Source organism: Stylophora pistillata, chromosome 5, assembly GCF_964205215.1.
Source record: "Stylophora pistillata chromosome 5, jaStyPist1.2, whole genome shotgun sequence".
Lineage (NCBI taxonomy): Eukaryota > Metazoa > Cnidaria > Anthozoa > Scleractinia > Pocilloporidae > Stylophora > Stylophora pistillata.
This window is the reverse complement of record NC_142523.1, coordinates 11,920,720-11,932,209: the sequence shown is the minus strand read 5'-3', so window position 1 is coordinate 11,932,209 and position 11,490 is coordinate 11,920,720. Positions and strand designations below refer to the sequence as shown.

General features: G+C 39.7%; 1 long non-coding RNA gene and 1 pseudogene across 1 annotated transcript; one reads left to right on the top strand and one right to left on the bottom strand.

Annotated features, from left to right (window-relative positions):
- Window positions 1-1,325: 1,325 nt before the first annotated feature.
- Window positions 1,326-3,244, bottom strand: LOC148730310 (uncharacterized). Its single transcript, XR_016001872.1, has 2 exons — window positions 2,952-3,244; window positions 1,326-2,788 (listed from the first exon to the last, which is right to left on the bottom strand). It is a non-coding gene; the product is annotated as an uncharacterized LOC148730310 (long non-coding RNA).
- Window positions 3,245-5,313: 2,069 nt separating this feature from the next.
- Window positions 5,314-7,644, top strand: LOC148730309 (uncharacterized; annotated as a pseudogene).
- The last annotated feature ends 3,846 nt before the right edge of the window (window positions 7,645-11,490 follow it).

The following is an 11,490-nucleotide window of genomic DNA, read 5'->3' as shown; positions in this document are numbered from 1 at the left end:
AAAATCCTCCACCCCCTCCCCCTCTGGGCAATAACTAACGACTGGTTCCTGAACAAGAGATCTGAAATAGTGCGGCTTGACAACTTGCTAGAGGTTAAAAAAAAATATAAGAAAATTGGCATGGCCCATTTATGGTATAAACAATGCAGACAGTCGTGTTTATTGTATTTCTGTCTTATAAATTCACATGTAAGATTTTGATGCTCTATTTGTTATTATGCCAAGAGAGTTCCCTTCCCTGGCACGGCCGCTGTACAAGGAAAGGAGAAAAGGGAGAAGGAAGGAGAAAGAGGAGGAAAATTAAGCTTAAGCTCTAAGTGCGAGAAGATGGCAAAGCGCGCTTGTTATTTTAAAACAATAACAGATCTTAATCATTGTATAGAATTTGGTCAATATCTATGGGGGGGGAGGGAGGGGGTGGAGGATTTTGGCTGTGTCACAATAAAATTCACCTGATTTCTCCCCCTTCCTTAAGAGTTTTTAGTATTTCAATGATCCCCTCTCATTGGCAATCAATTTTCTATGGTCACCCCTTTAATTGCTTTAAACTCTGAAAAACAAGCGATCGCAAAAAGCCTCCCCCTCCTTACCATCCACTTCCAGGCGATAAATGAGTGGTCCTTTAGATATATACCGACGTTTTAAAGGTTTACTCATGTCATTCGCTGAGGAATAACGTTTTAGTGTGCTGGAGATCGATATTTCGCCCAACAAAGGTGAGGGGTTCAGTTATGGAATCTCTATAGTGATTGGGTGTCGCTAAATTACCATTATTTTCAAATTGACTTAATATTGAATTTCGAACTTACGCATGCCAAGCGTAGTGAATTGGCTTTATATATCGCAGTTTACAATTTCAATCAGTGTTTATATCCACCCGTGAAAAATTTCCTTACTTTGTTTGGCTCGCCGATAAATTGGAAGAAATGAATCAAAGGCATGACAGGCTCACGACACATTATTACTTGAAATTTAACTGAGGCTTCAGAAAAGTGCACTAAATTGTTGATAACATGGTAAGTAGTGGCGTGGCTAGGATTGTTGATATCATGGTAAGTAGTGGCGTGGCTAGGATTTCACACATGTGAATTTCTGTGCTCCTTATTTAAATTGTCTTAAATAGCTGCAGTATTTTGTGTATCAGCAAGCGTGTTCGTTTCACGAAAATGACCGACAAATGGCGCATGATTAGAACCATGTGGATTCTACGTATTCGCGCGGATTTTTCGCATAACGGAAATCTAGGATTAATATTTACCCCGTTTTCTAGGGGTATTTGCTCTACCAACGAACCTTTCGAACTACCAAAACAAAAACTACCCAAGTGTTGCTACGTTATGCATTTAATAATCAGCCCGAACTAGCCTACTTAATTGACGGTTGTTCCAGATTTCATCGCCTTCAATTGTAAAATTAAAACACATAAAGCACGTAAAAAGCTACTATTGTCCATGACTCCGCTATGAACAATTTTCAAATTTTTACTTCGATATAAAAACTAGAAACTAAATTTACCTGGTCTAGAGGAAACATACTCCAAAGAGAGTCAAACATTCGTTGCAACAAAGTCACAGACGACTTTTTAAACAGTCACAATTGATATGTCCACCTTACGTATAAATCCTAAGAGCGAGTGACAGGTTTTGGTTCTATATTAAATACATATATAAAGCTGCGCATGTTACGTAGACGCCTATAAATCCATAGCAACGGTATGATATAGTGTAGTTTTTTTTAAAAAAATTGAAAGCCTTAAAATCCTTGATGCATTAAGACTACCTTTTTAGGGAGAAAGTATAATAGAAAAACTACCGCTGATGACCGCTCAGCTTACGTGTCGATATCAACGCAGCCGGGCTTACTCAAAACAAATTTTGATGATCGAAATAGAACGATTGATTTCAGGAAGGATGACACAATGATGTGCAAAACATATTTCGTGCCCCTTTAGAGAGACATCTAAGGTGAAAGTTTGAAGCTTAATTTCTCTACTAGCGTTCTACTTTTATGGTAAAACCGCACCGCGTTTCAATTTTTTAAATATTCTGCCATTTTTAGTCTAGTGTTGCTATGGTTTCAAGAGTGAGCGTGCGAAAGTTCCTGCGATTTGAATGTAGTTTTCAGCTCTGACTTTTACATATCGGTTGCCGCACGTGCCAAACGTAACTGACTGCACTCTGATTAGCTCTTTAGCCTCTAATATCAAGCTTACGATAAAATTTTTTGTTGTTTCTTAACTTTTCTAAATTACAACGCACCACAACTAGATGTATAAGTATAAGTTGTATGAAACTTAATTTCTATAAGTATGCTGTAAACTGATGCCTTTATATCTTTGCTTGAACTCTCAATTTCGATTTGATCTTCACGGATCTACGAGTAACGAGCCTAACGCCCCAACAGTTACGAATTTAGGATTATTGAACTTAATAAGTTGATAATGTTCGGCTCTGCTGTATTTAGCTGAACAACTGCATTTTGAACAAATCTCACTTCGTCATCTTCCAGACTAAAGTTTAAACTTTCAGAATGTTGTCCAGGCACGTCAAAAATTACGCGCATTTTTTCTTTTTACGAAGAGGTCAAGAATTATGTTTTTTCTCTCTTTCTTGCTGTAGCCGAGCAAGTGCATCCTGAACGAGCCTCACTTGGTCATCCTCAGGGCCAAAGTTCTTGATATAAATCGCCGATGCATGATCATAACACTCCTTTGCTTTTTGCATGGCACCGCCATTATTGTGCACAGCGCCCAGGTTTTTGTGCGTATGTGGTACCTTCACCATAATCACTAAAAATTTACAAAAATTGTGTTGAAATACTTTAAAATCAAAAACTGCATTAAAATGTCTGATAAAAATCTAAGAAAAGCTAAGGGGATATACGCTTCGCTTAGCAACGATGAAAACAATAACAATAAAAATGATGATAATACAATTACTTGTATGTGCTACCTTGACATGTTTCAGACCAGGCGTTTTTGAGTGAAAAGCGAGCACTTTCTCATAGCAGTCTTCTGCCTGCTTTGAGTCATCCAGCTGTTCGTAGACAACACTCAGTTGATGGTAAGACTGTGCGACATCAACATGCTCAGGTCCGAGCTTTTTCAGCCTAACTTCCAGCGCTTGGTGGGGGCAGTCTTTTGCCTGCTCTAGGTCACCCAGCTGCGAGTGGACAAGGCCCATGTTATTGTAAGACGCTGCGACAGAAACATGCTCAGGTCCGAGCTTTTTCAGCTTAACTTCCAGCGCTCGGTGGTGGATCTGGCAAATAAGTGCGTACACGAGAAAAATTAGTGACATTATCAACAACCAATAACCACGATGTGTAAAGCCTAATCTTTGCGCTGATTAGTGCTTTGATATTTGCAATTTTCTCGTCTGTTCTCAAATCTTTGCAATTACGAGTGTCTTTGACTGAGGAATCCGGACATTTACAATGTCGAGCGAAGGAGGCATACGATTCCAAAAGTGTTTCTGAACTTTTGGCATTAATTGTCATGACAAATGAAATCGCAGACGGAGCTTCTTTGCTCTCTTCGAAAAATCGCTTGGCTGCTAGATGGGCTAGCTGAGATTTTCAACTTCCAGGGTTTCCGGATAAATACAAAGTGCTTAAGCTGTCTTTGTTGGCATCTTTGAGTTCTATGAGGTGTTGTGTGATTTTATCAACCTCCGATCTGCGAGGGAAGACGTCATGTGTAGGTTTAGGAGGGAGAATACAAAATGGGAAGACCTCGTTTAGCAACTGGCCTTCAAGGGTCTGTACTTTTATTAGAACTTTTCTTAACTCTTTCGTCGGGAAACTTGTCTGAGTTTGAATTGCACGGATTGGTAGAGTCGGAAGACCGAGTGCGTCAAATGCAGTATTCACCTTTACAATCGCATTTTGAAAATCTTTGCTGGAAAGGTAGCTTCGTTGCTTATGTGCAAATACTTCAATGCGAAATATCCTGAGGTCATTCACATTTGATTCTACAGTTGGACTGAGATCGCTGGTGCAATCGGAATAAAGAATGGCATAAAACAGCATAGTACAATCCCATTCCGCTCTGTCACCATTGGTCATAGTTTTCAGGAGACGGGCGTTTCTACTTCTGTTTCGTGGGGATTCATGGTTCGCAAAGTCCATTCCATTTTTCGGTTCATCTTTCCATTGAAGATTGTTCGAAGGCCTTCAGTTAGCACATCGGTGACAATGTAACAGATCCTGTAGTAATTTAATTGCTCTTCAGTATATTCTATTGGAGAAGCCATTTTCAATCAGGCCCTTTACAAAAACAGTGTCTCCGTTAGTCAAGTCGGTTAGTTGTAACAGTTTTTACTACGATTATAAGTTGAGTAAGACACGGAGAAAGTTTGGAGACGGGGATTTGACAGTTGAGTAGTCACTGGCAGTTTTCTTCGTTTGGTAACTAGATATCAAGACTTCTGCGTCGTCAACCGTCAAATTTGGAAGGCCTTCAAAGGAAGGCAAGCGACACTTCGCCAATGGAAACGGAGCTGCATGGTTTTTCTACTTTAATCTCAAAACTTGGTCGCCAAGCTTTCATCGCTTCTCACTCGACTGAAAATTGTAGTACGTATTTGTTAACTGGTAAGTTTGTGCTCATCATGGAGGTAGAGAAAAAGGGATAACATATAGTTACTTTTGAAAAGGGTTCGATCTCACGGAGTTTTTCCACAACCCTTGCGAGGACAAGAAGACGCCCAAAAACATCTCACAGCGAGATGTTCAGACTGAGAGGAAGCACTGTGGTCACATCTAGTGGCATGGACCACACTTGATATGCTAAACCAGGACTGTGCGTGGTGGAGAAGGGAGATTGTTAATGGCTCATATTCCCGGAGGAGCCTGGACCAAAGTAACGGATCAATTTCAGTATCTGAGCAATTGCACACCCACCCCTCCCTTAACACAACAACAGTCAAATGACAACGAGTTACGGTTAACGTTGGTTTAAGGGAGGAGTAGCTTAGCAGTTGCTCAGATACTCACATTGATCCAAACAAACGCGAGATCTACAGATGATTTAGACTAAGTTAGAAATATCATTTACATACTTATACTTTGTGAAACATCAGAATTTGAATTTACCGTGAAGAAATTTATTTTTTGGGTAGTCTTAGGGAGCAGTCTCACTCATCGCCTGGGAAAGGGAGAGGTGAAGGTTTTTTGGGATCACGTGTTTTTTTTGGGGGGGTGTAGAGGGGGATCAATCATCTCCGAAAGAGTATAGAAGGGGGACTACAGAAAACTGACTGCTAGTTAATCGCTAAGGAAACAGGAGAGATCATAGTAATATTATAGAGCGTTATGGGGAATGAGGTAAATTGTACTTTTATAAAATACCGTGGTCATTTTCACATTGTCACACAGATCAAAGATCTCCTCGGCCATCATGGAGAGAAAAAAGGTCTCGAAACACACAACTTTAAGAATAAAGGCTGATAGTTTCCAAAGAAACTGTTTGGGGCTGCGTCGGTGGGCGGTGGGGGTATCGAAATAATTTGAATATATCAACAAAGTTGAAATGGTAAATTGGCCACCGTTACGCTTAAAAAAGCTGACGTTTCGAGCATTAGCCCTTCGTCAGAGCGAAGAGGGGAATTGTGGGATGTGTGTGCTTTTAAAGGCAGAAAAAGGAGCTATGTGATTGGTGGGAACATGGCAACGAGAAAAACACGAATAAATTAGTGGAATGAAAAGCGTTCGTTGATATCTGTGGGGTTTAGACTGCCGGTTTGAAAGATGAGCTTTTGTTCAAGAGTTTTCCGGCTTTCCGTGCTACCTAAGTGTAAGGAAAGACCGCAGATTGCCATGCATTGCTTAGAATAGTTAGGTAAGTCAAAATGTCTAGCGACTGGTTTCGATGTGTCCTTGTCATTCCTCTCCACGTCGCGAAGGTGTTCTCGGAATCGGTCACCTAGTCTTCTGCCTGTTTCGCCGATGTAAATCTTTTTGCAAGAAGTGCAAGTTCTGCAATAGATTACATTGGCAGAGGAGCACGTGAAGTGATCGGTAATCTAAATGGATCGTTTGGGTCCCGATATTTTCTCAGTGTTGTGAATGAAAGGACTCGTTTGGCATCGTGCACGAGCGCATTTAAAAGTGCCTGGTTGGTCTTTAGTCTGTGCGCGTCGTGTTAGAGTTCTGATAGTTGTGGCTTTGGTTACGATACGTTGACGACACATTCACCGCCGTTCGACACGACGAAATTGACGCATTCCACCACCGCCCTAACGAACAAAACACTGACATACAGTTTACCAGAGAAGTCGAAGAAAATGGCAAACTTCCTTCTCTAGACTTCCTGGTAAGCCACAACGACAACTCATTACGGACGACAGTTTACAGGAAACCGACACACACCGACAGATTACTAGACGAGTCATCCTACAACCCTACATCACACAAAGCCACAACTCTCAGAACTCTAACAAGACGCGCACAACTAGTATGCGACCCGACAGACAGCTTATCCGACGAGAACAAATACCTTCACCGTGTTTTTACGAAGAACAACTACAACAACGACTTCATCCGACGATACACTCACCGACCCACTACGACTACCGAAACAAACGACACCGCAACCCCTACTAGAACCATACCGTACATAAAGGGCATGTCTGAAAACGTCTCGCGCATCTTAATACCCTACAATATCCACGTCGCCCAGTAACCCATCACCACACTACGTCAGTTACTAACCAACGTTAAAAACAGAGACGAACCGAGGAACAGACAGGGAACGACTTATAAGATCAATTGTTCCGACTGCCAAGCCTCCTACATCAGTGAGACTGGCAGAAACCTCACAACAAGACTGACTGAACACAGACGGGCGACGAGGAAAGGTGATGTCAGCAATCACATTGCTGAACACCATCGACTTACCAACCACAACATTGACTGGGACTCTGCGCAATGCCTAACCTACAGCACTGACTATTTTCAACGACTGACTCTGGACAGCTGGTTTACTAACTTAGAACAGACTCCCCTAAACAGATGTCAACACTTACCCGCTCCATACAAACGACTCATTCACGATATAAGCATCACAAACGACCGAAAAAGAACGGCCTAACTTTACCGACAGATCGAAACAGACCAATCACGACCGACTTACGTCACTTGAGTCTTACAGCCTATAACATCACGGCAAAACCAACCGATCATTTCACACGAACTGGAATGAAAACATTCTACTGACAACAATCCTTCACTTGACTCTGATGATGACTTCCGCACAGGTTGTCGAAACGTCAGTCACTGCCACCGACAACAGTCCTCCTCAGGACTACACTCACCCGGACGATCAGACTACACCTTCACATGTTACCCCCGGGTTCAAGCCATTTACTGCAAAGGAACCTGATTCTATTATACTGTCTCTTTATTTTTTTAATTGTTTTTGAATGGTTGTAAAAATAACGAAAAAATTGTGCTTTTGAAAGGGCCTGGTAACCAGTCGAAACATAGGCTCTCTGTTACTCTGTTTTTGTTATGTTTGGAGGGTTGCCGAGAGGAAGGAAATTTCTGTAGATTTGAAGGCATTTAGCGCTAAAACAAAAGATATATGTGACTTTTCATGGGAGGAAATCGTTTTCATGTTGTAAATATTTTTCCCGCCAAAAGACTTTCTATAGTATACTTTTTGATGAACACTACGCACAATTCATAAGTGCAAACTTCTTTCCAAACGACAATTTTCCCACCAAAAGACTTTTAAAAGTGCAAGATTTCTAATCATTATTAACCCAACACTGGGCAGACATCGCTCTTCTTGATGCTCTTTCTTTAAAGAGGACACCGATGTGTAAGCGAGACATCTCATAAACTTTATTTTGATCAATAAATTCCTTGAATCTTGTAGCATCATCTTTCAAACCTAAAAGAAAAAAGAAATAATTCAATGGCAATGTCATCGAGGAAAACCTTATCATGGTAATTGCCTCCTGTTCTATAAAAGATATTTTCTACTCGTTTATACTTTTCACTGTGTTAACCTTCTAACTCCCAAAATCTGATCACTTTCAATTCTCCCCTCCAGCTGCTACACATTCTCTTGTAAATTAGTTACGAGAATTTGGTGTTAGATCAAGGTAAAAACTTCTACCTGATAAGTTTGAGTATTCTCATTACTTGTTTACTGAATAATGTCAGGGATATTGTATGGAGAAGTTACATGTTAATCACTACTTGGAGTTCAAGGGTAAATTTATTATCGACCATGTCAAATGAAAATCTGAAATCGGGGGAAACTTTATAATACTGCTGAACACAAGAATGAGCAAACTCAAGCTTATGACTTGTATAAATGCAAACAATAAAAGGTATATGTTGTGGTTCAAATTTTACCTTTGGTTTAATTTTTTTTGAACTGGTTTAAAAATTTTAAACTGGTTTAGAATTTTCAATCTGGTTTAAAATTTTTCAACGCACAGCTCATAGACCACTTTCTTAAATGGCTGCTGGATTAATATTCTTTTGTTTAAATTTAAATTAGCTTTTCTGGCCTCGTTCTCCAGTATAAAATTCAAAAGAATACATTATCTCAAGCGAGGCAAGAAAGCCTAATTGAAATTTAAACAAAAGAATATTAATCCGGCAACCATTTTTGAAAGTGGTCAATTCTTATTTATTTTAATATCTTTGAAGGACCACTACACCAGCCCATGTTGGTCATATAATAGAACATTCATCAGCTCGGCAGAAATAGCTGTAAAAAGCTTGCAACCTTATTCATTAGCAGAATTTGTCGTGGAGAGACATGGTCAAATTTTTTTCCTGCTTATTTCAATTATTTTTTTTAACAAAATCAGTGCATCATGATGTTCTATAAACATTTTGAGTTCCCTTATTACATCGTGACAATACAGGGTTGGTAGCTCAAATTTGCACTTTTTTAAAAATCCTAAGCTAAATATATCCTTCATGGTCTTCACGATGTAAGATTATTTATTTTGCCTGGTGGAATGGGTGAATGGTTTGGGGGAGGGGGAAGGAGTCACATAGTTTTCAGGTTAAGGACTTAGCAGCACTGGGTTCCCTGTCTACATCGTGACAGTACGGAGTTGGAAGCTCAAATTTGCTGTTTTAAATCCTAACCAATATATATGCTTCATGACCTTCACGATGTAAGGTGCGAATCATTATCATTCTATTCCCTAAGGGAAAGGGTTTGGGGGGATCCCATGGTTTTCTGGGGGAATGGAGGGGGGAGTCTAAAGGGAGCGGGGAGTATTAAGGGAGGGGGGGACTATTAATGATATACCTGCCAATCAATTGCTGATGAGAGGGAGGGGAACATAAAAATATTACAGACCCTTGAGATTTTTTCGTGACACTACCAAAACTCGTCGCCAACATAGAACAAAGGGAGGACTATCAAAAACTAGCTGCCAACTAAGTTCCAATAAGGGGGGGAGGGGTCATAAAAATACTGCAGAGCCTGATGGGAGGATCAGATAAATTTTTCGTGATACAACTAAAATCCTCTAAACCCCCCCCCCCCCCGCAATAAATAACGACCGGTTCCTGATCATAACCCGTGTTCACATCATTCTTTCATTTGTCAATAATTTGAAAAAACTAATTTCAAAGTAATTTGGTCCTGTTGAATTTCCGCAGTCAAGCTTAAAGTGATCCATGTTCCCTTAGAACTATATTTGATTATTTGCCAAAACCATTGAAAAAATTGTGATTGCATAACCCTGCATTTGCTCTCGATATGACTAAAATTAAGGCCAATTTTGCGTTTCTGAGCAGCACAGCGAAGCATAATGGTGGTTGTTTGTATAGGTAGATACCAAACCTTTCGGGAAAGACATGGCTGCCATGGCAATCTAGAGAGAGGTCACACCCTACTAATGACTAATGTTCGAAGCTTTTCAGATTACACAAGGCTTTAAAAAAATCTCATGGTGACGAGCTCTCTCAACAAAGAAAAAACATTTGGAAAATTTGATAAAGGGGTTTTGACGGACTCGGCTAATAAAATACGAAAAAGAACAGCAAAAGTAGCCGTAGAATGCATGCTTAAAAAGTGTTAAAAAGTGTTCTGTGTGATATGCTAAGATGGCGTTTGAAGGTTACTTTTAAGTAAGTGTGAAAGTCTTTGCTGAATTTATCCTGCCAAGCACATTTTCACTGAAATATATATTTTTTGCGTTTTATATCGTATTAAGTGTTAATTTTCAATCAAAAGCACATGTCCTTAAAAAAAACTTCCCCACTGCGGAATTGGGATATAAAAACTATTAGATCTTTTCAAAGGTTCTTTTAGTGAAATAGTAGCCGCAGTTTTCTCCTTACTACAAGGTTTCTCAACGTTTCCTTTGATAATAGTTATCTCTGTACCACGATGAGCATAATCAAGAAAAACTCCTGTAAACAGCACACAGTTTAAACTCAACTGATTTCTTCATTTTTGGTCCATATTTCCTCAGAATGCCAGAGATATGTATTAAATGTTTCTCTCACAAAAGAGTTATAAGTGTATGCTCAAACGCATAACAGGGTCTACAAAATTTGCTTAGCCCAATCGAAAAGCTAACTTGTATATAAAAAAAAGTTATTTTAAAACAGCTGTTTTTAAGTTACTGGACTGAATAGATAGAAAAGGGAGAGTGGAAGGACCCCTCTTCTGGTTGCCATGGCAAACAGTCGTCGCAAGTATAAACTGGGAGTATGGAGAATTTACTGACCATTAGGGAGGATCGTTTGAATACAACAGGGTAGGCTCGTAAGCTTTTAAACTTTTGTTTAACAACATCGTATAGATCAAAGAAAATTTCAGTTAGAAACGATAGACTCAGAGACAATCTAACACTCGATCGGTTTCTCTGAGTGGGGCCCCGTACCAGCTGGTGTACCTCAGGGGACAAAATTGGGACCAAAATCCGCCGACCCACATATCCAGATGATAAATCATGACCGGTCCTTCAGTCAAACTAGAAACTATGCATGTCAATCAAGTGTCCTGAGATAGTTTATTAGATAGATAGTTTATTACCAAATAAAATACATTGCAGCCATAGGCTGAATTGCGTGCTTTTCACAATCTTTGATTATATAAGACTATATGAGACAACCAATTACGAAAATGCTAAGACTTAAATAAAATTACTAATATAACAACTATAACTAATATACAGCAGTGGAATAGCTAAAAATCTAGGTTAGCACACGTGCACATAGCCGGGATAATTGAAGATTTAAAACGGTCAGTGCGAAAGCGCGGCATGTTAAAAACGCGCCGGTGTCTAGTATTGTAAGCTGAAAGATGTCTATCTGGCAGCAAATTATATAATTTGTGAGATGGATTTGAGACAGACAAAAACAGAACCATACACAATTTAATGCGTCTGTCATAGAGCGAAGCTAAACCGTGCCTTTCTAAAGAGTCATGGTATGACAGTACTGGTAAAATGATGGATAATGCGCGTCTTTGGACCCTTTCAATGTCATCACTAAGATACGCAA